The sequence below is a fragment of the Antechinus flavipes genome, chromosome 3, assembly GCF_016432865.1.
Source record: "Antechinus flavipes isolate AdamAnt ecotype Samford, QLD, Australia chromosome 3, AdamAnt_v2, whole genome shotgun sequence".
NCBI classification, from domain to species: Eukaryota; Metazoa; Chordata; class Mammalia; order Dasyuromorphia; family Dasyuridae; genus Antechinus; species Antechinus flavipes.
Genome location: NC_067400.1, coordinates 573,270,982 through 573,288,913, shown reverse-complemented (window position 1 = coordinate 573,288,913; position 17,932 = coordinate 573,270,982). Strand labels below are relative to the sequence as shown.

The window sequence follows — 17,932 nt, the reverse complement described above, 5'->3', positions numbered from 1 at the left end:
AGATTAGATCGAGAATGTGAGTCACTTCTAGATGTCACATCTCAAAGGAGTCATTGACAAACTAGACCATGTCCAGGGTGGCCAAGAAAATGAGAGGATTTTAGACTATACAAAGACCAATTGGACAAAGTGTTAATGTTCAGTCTAAGGAAAGGACGACTTTAAAGAAACAGGATGAAGAAGAGGAGTTGGGTTTATTTTGCTTGGACTCAGAGTATAGAACAAGAAAGGGTAAATAGCAGTTGCCAAGAGGCAGATTGTGATTTGCTATAAATCATACCTTCCTAATGATCATGGCTATTCATAAGTGAAACAAGCTGCTTCCAAAGTTAGTGCATTCCCTGTCTCTGGAGGTGTGTCAATGGTTGGATGACCATTTGTCACAAACATTGACATCCTGTGTTCTAAGGGTCCTCCAGACTCTGACATTCTGTGTTCTAGGACCATCACAGCTCTGACTTTCTCCATTTTATTTTATTTTTAGTCATAGCAGCTTTATTGGGGACAGATGGAAATTACCACAGAGTTAGGAGTGGACATTGGGACCCTACTTCTTACCAAAGGTGGGCACTATATTGACAAAGTATCATTTGAACGGCATCCTCCTCTTAGAAGGTCCACTCTTTTTCTTCTTCTCCTGCTTGGCCATGTTGGGAGCCTGATCCTTCACTTTTCCAGCTCTGCCCAGAGGGCATCCAGCCAGCCACTTCCAGAGTGGGCAGAGGCTCCTCCTCGCATTGCTACAGGATGACTTCATCTTCCAGGGGATAGGGCAGCAGGACCTGATCTTCCAAACATCTCCTGCCCCATCAATTCAAGAGTATGCAGAGTCTGTGCACGGTCTAACAGCTGCATGGTGATGATTCAGCTGTGCTAGTTCTGCTTCCATCACAGTGAAGATGGAGACCAGAAAGAACAACTTTTTCCATTTTAAAGATCATCCCATTCCCACATCTTATGAAACTCTTCACAATCTATACTTTAACTAGAGAAACATCTCATTCTTTTCAATTTTCTGGCCATACCATTCACTTTACAGAAATAAATATGAAACCACCTCTGTCCTCAAAAGGTTATGCAGCCCACATGTCTTGAACCCTGGAATCCTGACTCAGAGGCTGGCTCCTTACCCACTCTATCACACTATCTCTCATACTGGAAATAGTTCTCAAAAAATTATAGATTTTTAGGCATTGTCTAGTCCAGAGGTATCAAACTCTCAGATTAAAACATCATCTGGAAATGATTAACAAAATAAACATAACTATAATAAAACATAGATAATGCTAATTTGTTGTTTTCTAAGTTGACATGTTAATTATAGTTTGGCACCATAGATCTATTCATAGATCTAATGGTCATAGAGATCAAACTCATTTTATATGAGACCTTTTGAAAGGTCAGTAATTTACTCAGTCACAGAGCTACCTGGATGGGTTTCTGGGCTTCATTATATTCCAGTATGGTGCTCGTTATATATGGAATCGTATTAGCCATCAAGTCAGAACCTATGAGTAAGAGGAGTGGTAAGAATAAATGAAAAGATTTAGACTAGGCTGAGTTTTATGCCCAGGGTCACTTTAGTCTCAGCCTGGAAGATTTTATAATTTCCTCCGCTCCTGTAGGAGACCATCCATGACCCATCAGGTCTGAAGGCTTGCAGACAAAAGTCAAGAGAACCACCAGATTGTGAGCAGCCCTGGAATGGGGAGCACATGACAAAGAGAGATCAAAATTGAGAAAGAGCTTCCAAGGTGGGCTTCTGATTCCATAATGTGTGTGACTGGTTGACTCAAGTAGTGTCCCTATATTCCCCTCACAGGTGCTATGAGAGGAGTTACTGATGTCCTCTGCCAGAGTGGGTCTGGTTGCTGAGACTTCTCACTGAGGAAAGGTGAAAGAGACCCATGGTTGGAATTATTGACCAAAGGACCAATACCACTTGGCAGCCAGATAGCCTAGCGGATAGATCTAGAGTTAGGTAACCTCAGCTCAAATCTGGTCTAAGATATCTACTAGCTGTGTGACCCCTGGCAAGTCACTCACTGTTTCCCTCAGCTTCCTCAACTGTAAAATGGATATAATAATAGTATCTACTCTCAGGGTTGTTATGAGGCTCAAATAAGATAATATTTGTAAAATACCGAAATGCCTGGCACATAGTATGTGCTTAATTAAAGTTTACTTCCTTCTTTCTCTCCAAATTTGGAACCATGTTTCTATTCAACATGCATTTATCAGTATATACTGTCTCTCTACAAGGATTTCCCTGCGCTTAGTGCTGGTGATAGCAGAACATAAACCACCACAGAATGGCCCCTGCTCTCAGAGCGTGCTTTCTACTGAGAAAACACGAGTTTTTTTTTTTCTCTTCTTCTTCTCACTTCTCAGCAAGAGGCAGCAGCAGCTGCTTTTCACTCATAACTAGGACACGTCTGGAGAGAGGGAAGAAAAGGGGGGAAATAAAAAGGGGGGCTAATCTTGGGTGTGGTCAGGAGAGAAAGTACAGAGGAAACATATCCAAGGACAGAACTGCTAGTGCCCTCTAAATTGTGTTTCCCAGGAGGCAAAGCTCCATTTGCTCCACCCTAGTTAACCATCTTTTGGTTTGCCTGCTTCTCTCCGGGGGGTCGCCTGCATTCAGCAGAAGGAGAGGCTGACGTGAGAGATTTTTCTGTCTCCAGCCCTTTCCCGGTGCCAGGAGATGCTTAAAGCCAAGGGCAACAGCCCGTCTAGAGCCAGCAGCCCCCTAATCCCTCACAATCTCTTATATGTGCACTGGTGCTTTCCTCAGCCATGAGTTCATGCACTCCTTGAAAATACCCTGGGAGCGAGCCAGAGCCGGCCTTATCCTCCCACTTATTCAGGCAAGGAAACTGAGGCTCAAGCGCATGGAATCCCCAGCTAGGAAGCTCCAGAAGTGGGATTTGACTGTCAGTCCTGTTCCAGGCAGCACCACTGCGAATGGCCCTAATAAGTCCATAACAATAATAGCAACAGCAACACTATAACCAGGCAGGCCCAGTGTGTTTAGGAAAATCTCCATACCTGGCTGGGTGAGTGAAGGACGGCTCCGGAATAAAGATATCCTGCGCAGAGGAAATAAATAACATGTTGATTGGCAAGCTAAATCTTCCCCTGCCTCACTGCACCAATGATTGGAATGTGAAATGAACTCAAGTGAAACACTTGGAAAGCCGGATACGACCGCACTCCAAGAACATTTTCCAATCTATTTCATCCCTCGCAGGAGCTCCTGCCAAACATGGAGACCCTCTCCCTTCCCCTTGACCTGAACCAGCCCACCCACCCACCCTGCTCAGCCCAGTCCGGGCTGGCCTCCAGGCTGGCCAAGCTTTGAGCTTCAGAGCTTTTTCCATCCGGGGTCTCTGCTCCCCCAAGTCCCATTGCAAGGCCACAGATAGTGCCCACTCCGGGGCCGACGCCGGCCTTGGCTGGCCAACAGCCATTCTTTGTGGTGGGAAGAAATGGGTTTGGAAGCCTGAGACCTAACAGGGGAACAGATCAAAACTTCACTACTTCATTATCATTATGGCCTATTTTATACTCCTCTCGCCCTGGGAAATGGAGGTTGCTGCCATAGTAACTGGTGTTATATCAGGCAGGTAACCAGAATTCTCCCTTCCCCCACTGACTGTGCAAATAGGGAATGCCAGGACCTCAGATGCCTTCCTCTTAGGACCCTACTGAACAGGGACAGTGGGACAGGTGTGGAACCGGCCTGACAAAGTCAGGGGATCTCTCAGTAGGAACCCTCAGAGGTGATCTAGCTGCTCATCTGGTTAGTATCTATCCAGAATCCTATGATGTGCTCATGGAGAGAGAGAAGAAGAAGAAGAAGAAGAAGAAGAAGAAGAAGAAGAAGAAGAAGAAGAAGAAGAAGAAGAAGAAGCAGGAGAAGGAGAAGGAGAAGGAGAAGGAGAAGGAGAAGAGAAGGAGAAGAGAAGGAGAAGGAGAAGGAGAAGGAGAAGAAGAAGAAGAAGAAGAAGAAGAAGAAGAAGAAGAAGAAGAAGAAGAAGAAGAAGAAGAAAGAAGAAGAAGAAGAAGAGAAGAAGAAGAAGCAGGAGAAGGAGAAGAGAAGGAGAAGGAGAAGAAGAAGAAGAAGAAGAAGAAAGAAGAAGAAGGAAGGAAGGGAGGGAGGAAGGAAGGAAGGAAGGAAGGAAGGAAGGAAGGAAGGAAGGAAGGAAGGAAGGAAGGAAGGAGGAATAATACAAATGGCATTAAGCTCAACAAAAAGGAAAGAGTTGAATATATAATGACATGTTAATATAATGGAATACAATTGTATGCTAAAAATAGCAAATATGAAGACTACAAAGAAATTTGGATCTGTAAGAGGAGCAGCATGAAATAGTGGAGAGAGGACTATCCATGGAATCAGGAAATCCTGGGTTTAATCTATCTCTGATATATATTAGAGGAGAGGAAGGATAAATATTAAGTACCTACTATGTGCCAGTGCTTTACCAATATTCTTTCATTTGGTATCAGCTATGGAAAGAAGATAAGAGCTAATATTTGTATAGTGCTTTAAGATTTGCAAAGCACTTTACATATATTAACTGATTTGATCTTCACAACAACTCCAGAGAGCTAGGGGCTATTATTATCTCCATTTTAACAGAAGAAGAAGCTGAAGCAGACAGCAGTTCCATGACTTGTCCAGGTTCATAAAGCTAATAACTGTCTGAAGCAGGATTTGAACACCCTTCTTCCTGATTCCAAGTCTGTCACTCTTCTCATTGTGTCACCTCACTGTTCTACCCACTGCACCACCTATCTTGCTAAGTTAGGCAAATCATTTCATCTCCCTGAGCTCCTGAAGAGTATAGCAAAATTGCTGATTTGCATTCACAGAAGGACTTTCCATAGCGGAGGTTTACAAACTCCAGTGAAATCCAAACCTTGGCCCCTTCTCTTCCAAACAACAATAACTATGAATTAATGGAGAGAAGTCATTATCCACTATGAATTGGGGAAAGCAGCAATCAATTTAACTTAAAAAATATTGAGGCTCCCTCTGAGGCAAAGCCTTTGGAGTGAGAAGTCAGGCACCTCGGTCCCAGTTTTTGGCTGTTCTGATCCATAAATGCAGAGCCCCCTCAGCTGGCAAGCTGCACTCAGTTTGTGGCAAAGTAGAGTCCTCAAGCCTCCTTAATTAGGCCAGAATGGGGCCCCTTTATCCCAGAGTGGAGGATTGCCAGTTCTCCTTTCTCCTCCACCCCTAAAGGAGACCACGCCCTGGGCACGCCAATTTAAATCTGGCCCTCTCCAAAGAAAAGAGAACAGCTCGCTGGAGAGGAACCAGACCAAAGCCACAAGGCCAATTAAGAAGCTGGAAAATATTAGGAGATGAGATCAAAAAGCAGTCAGCTAGGCAGGGCTCCGGCCGGGGATGACTAATTGCGTTTTCAGGCCATCAAATACCAGGGCCCAGCTCTGACCTCTTCTGGCTTTGCTTGTCTCCCCAGAAGGCTAATGGGAGCCACAGCCATTCAGGATGAAACTCCCTCGGAGAGAGGAGGGGAAGGAGCCCTCTATGAGGGATTCTGGGACACAGACCAGGGAATGAGAGAGAAAAAAAACAGTGGCAGAAAATCTGAAACCCAGAGGGAAAGAGAAGGAAAAACCTGTCCCAAAAGCTAGACACAGTTGGAGCCGATGAAAACTGTCTGCCTGAGGAGGAGACTATCTGCCCAGAATTAAACCAATTGGAAGAGAATTTAGAATTGGACTAACATTGGAAAAATCCAGCCCCAATAATGCATAAGTTTCCAGATAGAATTAACTGTCTCAGGAAGATCCAGCCCCAAATGATACTTAGAAGGACTGTCCAGGGGCTGGAGAGTCATCCCAGCTGCCAGGTTTCTCAGGATCTGGTTATACCAAATCAAGCCCTGCTCAAGAAGACCCAAAATTTGTTATTACCTCTGGGGTCAAATACGGACTCCTTTGACAGGTTTTCAAAGCTCTCCTCCATCTGACTCTTGCCAGCTGAATATAACATTATTCAGCCTCAAACACTTGACGCTTCAGTCAAATTGGCTTCTGGCTCTGCCGCAGATACCGCATTCAGCCTCCCTCCTCCATTCTTGCACAACGAAAGAAAATCTGATAGCAACAGGGAAGAAAAACCTCTCTCCAGCATTAACCACAAATTAAGCCAATCAAGACTAACTGCCAGGAGCAGCCAACAACCTGGAGTGCTCCCTCACTCCCTTCTAGGTACAGCTTAAATGTCATCCCCTTTGAGAGGTTGTTCTCTGATTCTTTCAGTCTGTAGTAGCCTTCTCCCACTCCACCCTTAGTCACACTTTATATTTATATTTATTTTGTATTTACTAATTTCAAAATCTGTGTGTCTTTACAGTTGAATATCAACTCCCTGAGAGTAGGGACTTGGAGGAAGGGGCAGGGAAGAGGATTATCTTCGTATCCACAGAGTCTTAGGACAGTGGTTGGGATGTAGGAGGTGCTTAATAAGTACTTATTAATTAATCCTTGGTCGTTATGATCAACTTGATCCCTTAAATTTTAATAACTTTCAATTTTCTGTATAGTTTCATTTCTATTATTTCACTTAAAATCTGTGGCAATAATTGGATTCTGCAAGGTTGAGATTAAGCTACCATTAGGAAGGAAGGGAGGACGGAAGGAAGGAAGGAAGGAAGGAAGGAAGGAAGGAAGGAAGAAGGAAGGAAGGAAGGAAGAAAGGAAGGAAGGAAGGAAGGAAGGAAGGAAGGAAGGAAGGAAGGAAGGAAGGAAGGAAGGAAGGAAGGAAGGAAAGAAGGAAGGAAGGAGGAAAGAAGGAAGGAGAGAAAGAAGGAAGAATGGAAAGGAGGAAGGAAGAAAAGAAGGGAGGGAGGAAAGGAGGGAAGAAGGGAGGGAGGGAGGATGGATTTTCTCTTCATTATTCTGCTGATTAGCAGGCTTGCTCTCACTCAAGTACTTTCACCTTGAACTTGGTTCAGAAAACCAAGTAGAGGTCATCGGCTCTACCCCCTCCTCAATACCCCTGATAAATGAGCATCTGACCATGGAGACAGCCAGATCCACTCCTGAACAGCACTGACTTTAAGAGCCAAACCTCTCCAGATCACATCTAAAATGGTTTCCAATCCTTTCACCATTCTGAATCACCCACTTCTGAATTACCCCAGCCTGCCAATTTCCTTCCAAAAATGTAGTTTCTAGAATTAAATACACAATGCTCTACCTATGCTCTGATCCCAGAAGAATTACATCTTCCTTCCTTTTGGAAGAAAGGATTGTCTAAAACAATAATAACAACTAACATTTAAACTACACTTACTATATGCCAGACACCAAACTAAGCACTTCACAAACATTATCTCTTTGACTCCCATAATATCCCTGGCAGGTATCATTACTATCCCATTAGTAATGCTATCATTACTCCCATTTTACAGATGAGGGAACTGAGGCTAACAAAGATGGAATAACTTGTCCAAGTTCACAGAAGCTAGTGTCTGAAGCAGGGTTTGAACTCCAAATGTCCCATTCTATCCTTCAAACCACCAAATTTTTTGACCTATTAAGAGATCACTGTCTTCAACTAATAGAGGCTTCTGCATACCTTCTTATAAGACCACATCAAAGCCCCAAACCACATTAGCATTTTTGGCCAGCAGGCCACATACTTCAGTCTCATTGACCCTGCAGTCACTAGAACCACCCCCAACTTATTTTTTTTTTTGGTATGAACTACTGTCTAGCTGTACCTCTCTAAGTCTAACTTTATGATGCCGACCTTGGTAAGAATAATATGCTAGTAAGTGTAAGAAGCTTCCCAGGTGAGGAAGAACCTAACATGTTCACGACTTGGATTGTTTTGCAGTGTCCTATTCTCTCTGCCTTGCCAAGCCCTTAATTTTCAGGGAGATGCCTGGAGTCCTGGGTTTCCTGCCTTCTCTGACCCCTGGAAATGTTACATATTTCAACTCTCAACTTCATCGTTCCAGCTCAGATTTCTGTGACCAGAACTTTAGTTCTCTTCCTGGCATTTTCTGGGTAATTCTGTTCCACTGCTGCCCGTAGTCAGTACATGGCATCATTCCCCTGTCAAAAAATGATTGAATTCTTGGTCTAGATCACTGTTGGTTTTTTATGGAGAGACCAGTTAGCATAAATGATACCCCAAAGCCCCACAAGAGAAAACCAAGTTTGTGTACCTTAGATGCTCCTTTCTCTTCCCAGAAAACAGGGAGCCAAACCTGTCGTGATGAGTTTGGTGCCTTTTCTGGTTCAAGTAGGCAAGAGGGGAGTAGAAGGAAGGCAGGAAGAGAGGGAGGGGGATAGGGAAGAAAAAGGAGGAGGAGGAAGGTAGGAAGAGAGGGAAGGGGATAGGGAAGAAAAAGGGGAGGAGGAAGGTAGGAAGAGAGGGAAGGGGATAGGGAAGAAAAAGGGGAGGAGGAAGGTAGGAAGAGAGGGAAGGGGATAGGGAAGAAAAAGGGGAGGAGGAAGGTAGGAAGAGAGGGAAGGGGATAGGGAAGAAAAAGGGGAGGAGGAAGATATTACCCAAAGTTCTTGAACAATTCAATTCCTGAATAAGAAAATCATATTCCTAAGAAAAGGGAGAAGGCCTGATTTTGTTTTCCTTTTTGATCTGATTTTTCTTGCACTGCATGACAAATATGGAAATATGTTTAGAAGAATTACACATAACTTATACTGGATTGCTTCCTGTCTTGGGGCGGAGAAAAGGAGTGGAAAAGGGGGAAAATTTTGTAACACAAGATTTTGCAAAGGTGAATACTGAAAATTATTTTTGGATATATTTTGGAAAAATAAAATGCTATTTTAAAAAAGAGAAAAGAATAGGGAGAAGGGAAAGATCCACTTTGCTCCAAAGCCAAGCCCATTTTATTTGGATAGCAAAGTGTGTCTACAGTGTTTGTTCTCTTTTCTGTACCCATTCTGCTCCTCTCAGCATCCCTTCCCTCAACTGTCCAATAGCATCATGGCGCCCGTGAGCCATGGAAAAAAATAATACAAAAACATATAAGATATCATCAAGTTATAAATTTCACCTAATCTAACAATCATCCACTACTGAAGTGTGATTTTAGAAGTCATCGGGTCTAAGCCTGATGCATATATGAAGAAAAAGAAACTCAGAAGAAAGGAAATCACTTGACCAAGTCACATGACTAGTTAGTAACCTGAATTTTTTTTAAAGTAGAGACCTGAGACTAGTATTAGCTTTTCATCTAAGTAGACATCTGCTCGTGAGGAATTCATTCAATCCTTCTGGAGCTTTTTTCTCATCTATAAAAAGAGATTAGAATAGATCCCTAATGACCCTCCAAGCTCTGACATCCTGGGTTCTAAGGCCCCTCCCAGCTCTGACATCTCATGTTCTAAGGGCCCTCCCAGCTCTGACATCCTGGGTTCTAAGGGCCTTCCCAGCTCTGACATCCCATGTTCTAAGGCCCCTCCCAGCTCTGACCTCCTGAGTTCTAAGGCCCCTCCCAGCTCTGACCTCCTGGGTTCTAAGGGCCCTCCCAGCTCTGACCTCCTGGGTTCTAAGGCCCCTCCCAGCTCTGACCTCCTGGGTTCTAAGGCCCCTCCCAGCTCTGACCTCCCGGGTTCTAAGGGCCCTCCCAGCTCTGACATCCTGGGTTCTAAGGGCCCTCCCAGCTCTGACCTCCTGGGTTCTAAGGCCCCTCCCAGCTCTGACATCCCATGTTCTAAGGCCCCTCCCAACTCTGACCTCCTGGGTTCTAAGGCCCCTCCCAGCTCTGACCTCCCGGGTTCTAAGGGCCCTCCCAGCTCTGACATCCTGAGTTCTAAGGGCTCTCCCAGCTCTGACCTCCTGGCTCTAGGACCCTCTCAAATCTGACATTCTGTGTTCTAAGATTCCTCCCAGCTCTGACATTCTATGAAGAATCATATTAAACAGAATCAAAGGGTTTACAGCCGAACAGGACCCTGAGGATTATCCCACATCACTGGCCACTGATGAAGGCAACCAGGCCCTGCACAAAGCAGAGGCTCCCAAGGCCCCTGAGGCATGTGAAATGTGAACTGAAGTCAAATCTGGGGGAGGAGGCGGCTGACAAGGAGGCGCGCTCGGGCTCCCCATTCTCTCTGATGCAGTGAGCATCATATTTGGCCCCACAGGAAAGAACGCTGTACACAGTGTGAATTCTTTTTGGATGCAAAGGTTAAACCCATCAAATATTGTAAGGCAGGATGAATGACAGAAGGCTAAATGGTGTTAGCTCTAATTACAGTCAGTGTCAAACTCGGCAGCTGGGGAGCCCGGCCGGGCAAGTCACCATTCCTTCTCTGATGGCGACCTCCAGTGGTCATATCATTCATAGCAACCGAGCCCCAAGAATTCCAAATGAGGCTATGCTAGGCTGGCTCTTAATGGAAACTCATTAATTCCCGGAGCTTTCCTCTTTACCTGCTCTAGTCCAGACCTCATTAGCACTTTCTACAAGTCCCTCACCCTGCTGCAGCAGGAGCCCCATTCTCTCTCCTTATTAGCACCCCTTTTAACGATTGAACGTGAACTCTTGGAGGGCAGGAACTCTCTTGCTAATAGCAACCCTCCCGGGACATGATCCGTGTTCAGCAAATGCTTTATTTTGTCTAGCATCCATCTATCACCTGCTATCTGTCATCTATAATCCATCAACTATCTATCCTAATATCTATTATCTAACATCTGTCTATAGTATCTGTGTGCCATCTTCCATCTACCTAACATCTGAGATTTATCCGTCAAGGATCTGTCAACTTTATCATCTATTATCTTTCTATCTCCCCACATTTGTCTTGGCTGGTCAGCCATTTCAGTCATGTTCATGGCCTTATTTGAGATTTCTTGGTAAAGATTCTGGCAGTGATTGGCCATTTCCTTCTCTAGCTCATTTTACATATGAGGAAACTGAGGCAAATAGGGTGAAGTGACTTGTCCAGGTTCACCCAACTACAAAGATCCTGAAACCAAATTTGAACTCAGATCTTCCTGACTCCAGGTGTGTTCTATCCACTGGGTCACTTAGCTGCTCTCATACAATTTCTTTAAGAATACATCCTAGGGGAAAAAAATGAAAAAAAAAAAAGAAGAAGAAGAATACATCCTAGGGGAAGCTAGCTGGCTCAGTGGTTAGAGCACCAGCCCTGAAGTGGGGAGGACCTGAGTTTAAATCTGGTCTCAGACACTTAACATTTCCTGGCTGTGTGAGTCACTTAACCTCAATTGCTTCAGAAAAAAAAAATTAAATATATATAGCCTAGAAATTCAATGAGACAACTTTAAGGTTAATAACCTATAGTTTGAGATATTTACTCTATTCCCCTTTTGAAAAATATTGACATTTACTCTTCCCAGTCCCCGCATCACTTCTCAAATTACCTATCAGCTTTCAAAGATTATTATAGTGGCTTAGCGATTATAGCCACCTTGCCTCCTCAGTGTGATGGGTTGTAGATGGGAGGCAACAGAGTGTTGTAAAGAGTGTTGGACTTTGAGCCAATTCTCAGATGTGCTATGTGCTTTGTGTGTTACTTTACCAATTTTGGTCTCAGTTTACTCATCTGTAAAATGAAAGGGTTGGAGTAAATCACCTATACAGTACCTTCCAACTTTAGGTCTACCACCTAGTTAAAATAATCTAGTGATTTTGGACTTGGTCATTTGTACTCATCAGAGGTGTATTCTTTTACTATCTCTAGAATTATGTTTGATTTCAACTCCTTCTTAACCATTTTTGTTCTTTCCTTTTCAAGTACAGATCTAGATCATTATCCTTACAAGAGAAAACAAAAGTGAATGAAGAGTTAAGTATTTTTGCCGTCTTTCTACTATTTGTTTCCACTCATCTATCCTGAATAGCATCCTGTACCTTCACTGATCTTTCTCCTGACCCTCAGCAAAAGCTAAAAAATCCTTTTTTGTTTGTTTATCCTTAGCATTCATCACCAGCCTCTTGATGTGGCTCTTTTATAACTGTACCTTTATTCCATGCAATCCTCCATAAATGGCACATGCTGTTTTCTTTTATTTGTGACCTTTAAACTTTTAATTTGACTGGTGATTTCTCTACACACCCACATCTGTCTCTTTAAATAACTCCTGATTCAAACATTCCTGATAAAAAGCCCAAAGTTGAATAGAAACTCTGAATTGCAAACACAGAGATCAAGAGAAATCTATAAAGTTTATAACAGGCAAATGTATTTGAATAAATATATGCAAAGATAATTTTCAACATTCACCTTTGCAAAATATTATGTTCCAAATTTTTCTTCCTCCCTCCCTACCTTCCCCCTCCGCTAGCAGAATTATTCTAATAGTTGCTGATAGATCTGTCTGCCTCAGCTCTCTTTCTACTCCAATCCATCTTCCATTTAGCCTCCAAGATGATTTTTTTCTTTCTTTTCCTTTTTTATTCATTTCATTTTATTTTTTTAATTTCATAATAGCTTTTAATTTTCAAAATATAATGCAAAGATAGTTTTCACGTTCATCCTTGGAAAACCTTGTGTTCCAGATTTTTTCTCCCTCCCTTTCCCTTATCCCCGCCCCTAGACAGCAAGTAATCCAATACATGTTAAACATGTGCAATTCTTCTATCTATATTTCTACAATTATCATGCTGCACAAGAAAAATCAGATCCAAAAGGGGAAAAAATGAGAAAGAAAACAAAAAGCAAGCCAACAATAACAAAAATGGTGAAAATATTATCTTGTGATCCACATTTAGTCCCTTCAGGGCTCTTTCTGGATGCAAATGGCTCTCTCCAACACAAGACCATTGAAATTAGCCTAAATCACTTCACTGTTGAAGAGTCAAGTCCATCACAGTTGATCATCACATAATCTTGTTGCTGTGTACTAGCGTCAGTTAATGTAAGTCTCTCCATGGCCAAAGTATTTGAACAGAAATCCAATGTTTTACAAAGTAATGAAATTAAACAAGATGAGTAGAAGACTTGAGGATGAATCTTTGCTATTTTGATAATATAAAAGAGGAATGAAAAGGAAAGAGGAAAAAAATAAACTAAGAAATAAAGAGAAAAAAAGGGCACTTAGTTTTTCTCATAATTGGGTAGATGAAAAGTATTAAGTGTATATTATTTGCCAAAGATAGTACTAAGTACCAATTGAAACAAACAGATAAAGCAAAATTACTCTTAATGAATTGACTCATAAATTGAGGAGATAATACATAAAAACAAAGTTTATCTTGAGGGCAGATGGAAAGACCCAATAGTGCTAAGAGTGCATTGGTGGTTTAGATGGCATGGCCTAGGAATCTTTAGACTACATCGGTTGATTGGAGCATAGTTCTGGAGATCAAGAATGAAGCAATCTTCCATATAACTGGAAGAAATAAAATTGATGACTCTCCAAGTTACCTCACCTTAGCCAAACCTCTAAGTAGTCAAATAATCCAGATGCCCTGGGGTCAGGGCAGATTGAAGAATTTATAAGAGCAAGTCTATAGATTATTTCCAATTGGAGGTCTCAGGGTCAGGGTAAAAAACTAAAGGGAAAAGAAGGGGTTGTGGGGAAGAAATAGTTACAAATGTGGAGGGAGCAAAATCCACATGAGCCTCATTAGCCTGAGTCAGGTTAAATAGGATTAAACACACACACACACACACACACACACACACTTCAAAGAGTTTGATATAGAAATATCTTAAAATACACAGGGAAATAAGCAGGGACAAGGAGAAGAGAGAGGCCAGTTTAAATGGGAAAATAACATTGGAGATGGAATAGACAAAACAAATCTCAAAATTCAGAAAGCTGATTGCAAGACAGAAAAAAAAAAATGAAAAGGTAATAATCAATGATTCAGGTCTGGGCTTAAGGACAGTGGGGAAAAGAGATAGAAGTGAAACTAAAAATCATCTCTTCAATTATAAAGGGGGGAACAAAGAGAGGAAAGAATTCAAGAGGATTGGATGGAAAGAAATGCAGAATTAACTATCATAACCATGATTATAAATGGGATGAACCCACCTATAAAATGAAAGAATAGTGGAAAGTTATTAAAAAGCAGAACCCAATTATATGTTGTTTACAAGAAAAACACATAAAATATAAAAGTTTCATGCAGAATTAAAACAAAAGCTTGAAGCACAATAATATAGGAGTAAAAATAAGATTAAAAGATATTAAGTAGGGATAATTAATTAATCCTAATGACACCATAGATGATGAAATATGCTCCTTCCAATTCCCATTCTTCAATTACAAAACAGCTAACATAAACAATATTTTAAAATTTTCTATTACAAAAGAATTTCTAATTTTATTATAATTTCTATTCTAAGCTCCATCCCAATAATTGCAAAGAGCCAAGACTTCTCAACTGAATATATCACCTGGAGATGTGACCTAGGAATGAACAAGATTTATATGTCTCAATTGAATCATTCAACCAATCAATCAAAGGCATTAAACTAAGCTTGAGCAAGAATAACTGTTAATTAAGTGGAGTTTATCCCTACCTTGTGGGGCTTATTGAAAAGTGACAAGCTAGAACATTGTACCTAGTAACAGTAATACTGTACAGTGATCAACTATGATAGACTTAGCTCTTCTCAGCAGTACAATGATCCAAGATAATTCCAAAAGACTTATGATGGAAAATGTTATCCATATCTAGAGAAAGAATTATGAAGTGTGAAAACAGAATGAAGCAAACTATTTTCAGTTTCTTTTGAGTTTTGGTATTTCTTTTCTAATTTTTTTTTCCTTTTTGTATATATACATGTAACCTATATCAGATTGCTTGCTATGTTGGGGGGAGGGGAAGGGAGAGAGGGAGAAACATTTGGAATCCAAAATCTTATAAAAATGAATGTTGGAAACTATGTAATGTAATTGGGAAAATACTATTTAAGTAGGAAAAAAATTCAAAAAGTGAAAAGTTGATTCAGAATTGGGCAGCCTATAGGACAGAGCCCTGAGAGGCAATTTCTTGGGAAGCAAAGGAGAGCAAGGAGAAGCTTCTGTCTTATTACTCTCTGATTATAGGAAGATTGTCGATATTGGAAGGTTGCGGGTTTCAGATTTCTCCTTTGTGTTCTATTGACATGTTGCAATAGCATCAGTGTTTGCATCAAAACTGAGGAAAACCTAAGCACACCAAAAAAAAAAAAAAAAAAAAAAGCAGGACTCATTAAGGAACCTACTGGAAAACTACATTATCCCAAGAGAACTTCATGAGTACTCCATAAAAGGGAAAAAGGAATTCTATAAACCAGAAAATATGAATTACTCCATTGCCATATGTGATATATGATTGGAGTCCAGTCTCCAAGAACTCGTGTGTACTGGTGGGAGGTTGTTTTGCACCAACTCTTCTTACTATGGTACCTTAATAAATACCTTTTTCTACAGACCAGTTGATATAAACAGGTAACCAATGTGGGAAATTCACTTGTGTTGGCTCATTAGTTATAGCATTAAAATGTACCCCTAAATTCTCAAAGTTACTCTTAGAATCCTGAGGGTAGACAAAGCAGTCCACCTCTGAAGACTTGACCCTTGAGAATAAGTAGAATTTGGGGGAGTAAGTCCAGCTCCTTAATCTCTTTACTATTCACCTTTTTGTTAGATTTATCTAGGTTTGAAAAGAGCATATTGAGGTTCTCCACTATGACACTTTGTTCTCCATATAATTCAATGAAAATTTCTTCTAAGTATTTAAATTATATAGCCTAATAATTACCTTATAGAATCTTTGTGAGGAAAGCACTTTGTAAATATAAAAGCATCATGGAAAGGTGAACTATTATTATCATCATTGTCATCATCATTAGTATCATTATAGTCATCATTATCGTTCCTTCTCTCCTCCCAGATATTTCCTTCATGGTAAAAGTGTCCATTTTATTCCACTTTTCCTTATGTCCCATGGTCCTCCTCTGGACATCTTCCAGCTTGTCAATGTCCTTTCTGAAATGAAGTGCTGAGAAATTAATATAATTCTCAAGATGTTCCCTGGCTAGGGCAGCAGACAATGTAACTCTCATCTCCCTCAGTCCGAATGCTCTGACTGTATCAATGCAGTTCTAAGATGTTATTAATTTTTTCTGGCTGACATATCACCCTGTTGACTTAAATTGAGTATGAGACTCCCAGCCATATTTCCCCATGCTTTACTTGTAGGACCCTCCATCTATCCCATTTAAATTCCATCTAATATGATTCTGCCACCTTTCTAACCTCTTTAGATCTCTGGATACTGACCATCACTTACTGTAATCATTATAAAATGATTTATATTAGCCAAGCTTTATATAATCTGTGAATGTGATAAATATGCTTTCATCCGAGTCATCAATAGCAATAATGAATAGCACAGGGTAAAGAACAAACAATTCCCTTATTAGGAGAGTTTTGTACATTTAGAACCAGCTTAATGATTAAATCTCCAAAGTATCAATTAGTAGCTTGATGTCCAATGTGTGGATCCCTGGTAGAGTGCCACAGAGCTCTGACTCACACTAAATCTGACCCTAAACTTCAACCCTTTATCAGTACCTAAGCATTAAAAAAAAAATCTCAATTAAAATGGAACACTCATCCTAATCTGCACAGTGGGCTATATTCATTAGCCTCACATCTGGAACATATGGGCCAGTGTGATTTTCATTTTTCACAGAGCTTTTGTTGAAGAGATAACCATGTAATTAAAAAGGGAGAGATGCAAAACAAACCTCTTTGAGAGTGGATTCCATCTTTCCACCACTGCAGATCTATTAATGAACTATAATTGCAGTGATAAAGCCTATATTGTAACCTGGTAACTAATTCACTTTGGGGCCAAGGGACTTCTTTTGTAATGCCAGACCGGAGGAGGAAGAGGCTTAATTAGTTTACTTCTGTTTATCTATAAAATCAAAAAACAAAAATATTAGTTGCAAAGTAATTTGGCTCCTGCCAATATATTCCGGCTCTTCCACCAAGGGTGTCGGTTTCCCATTCTTTCTTAGGCTTATTTATAACATTTGTTAATCAAACCTACAGCACAGCATGCTTGGAAATTATCCAAAGAGGTGCTTCATTAGAAACTAGAAAAGTCGTGCTGAGAATGGGAAGGAGCCATTATCAGGAGAGGGGCTACAATTTGCCCCCAAGGACTCTAAAAGGAAAGGGGAGTACTCTCTCAGGATTTCACTTGATCCCATGGCATCTTCCTTTCCTCCAGTTCAAACTGCCATGTTCAATATTCCTCAGTTCTCCCACCCCCACCCCCGAATTTTTGTAGAGTCTGTCATCATTGTGTAGAAAAATCAGACAGTCTAGCACAGGAGAGAGAAAGTATAGTCAAGTGAAAGAATCTCAGAATGGGATTGGAAGAGAGAAAGGTTGGGAGGGAGGCTGTAAACTCCAAACTCAGTAGACTTACTGAGTAGTTTATTGGCAATCTCTTAATTATTAAATCCAATGGTCTTTTCTCAATCCCATTCTTCTTGATCTCTGCAGTTTAGGTTAATGCTATCCTTCATAACCCCATCTCCTACACATTCCTTCCTCTTTAAGTTTCTGTGACATTGCTCCCTCCTATTCCTATTTCTAACCTTACGCTCTGACCACTTCTTCTCAGGCTCTTTTTGTTCTCTTCTCCTAGAGATCTTGACGTCTTTTGATTCTCCTCCTATGATGAGGGGATTATGGATACCCCCTTCCTCCCTCCCAACCTTGATATCATCCTCAGATTCTCCACTTCCCCTCACCTTTCTTATACAATCACTTGTCAAATCTTGACTCCTATGCATGAGTATACTCTAGGGCTCTGTCTTGATCCCTCTTCTCTTCTCTCACAATATTCCCTTTCTTGGTGATCTCACCATCTCCCATGGATTCAATCATCATAGCCATGTAAGTGACCCCCAAGTGTACACATTAAGC

General features: G+C 41.2%; 1 pseudogene; it reads right to left on the bottom strand.

The window, feature by feature from the left end:
- Window positions 1-526: 526 nt before the first annotated feature.
- On the bottom strand, window positions 527-855 carry LOC127558148 (FAU ubiquitin-like and ribosomal protein S30; annotated as a pseudogene).
- Between the last annotated feature and the right edge of the window lie 17,077 nt (window positions 856-17,932).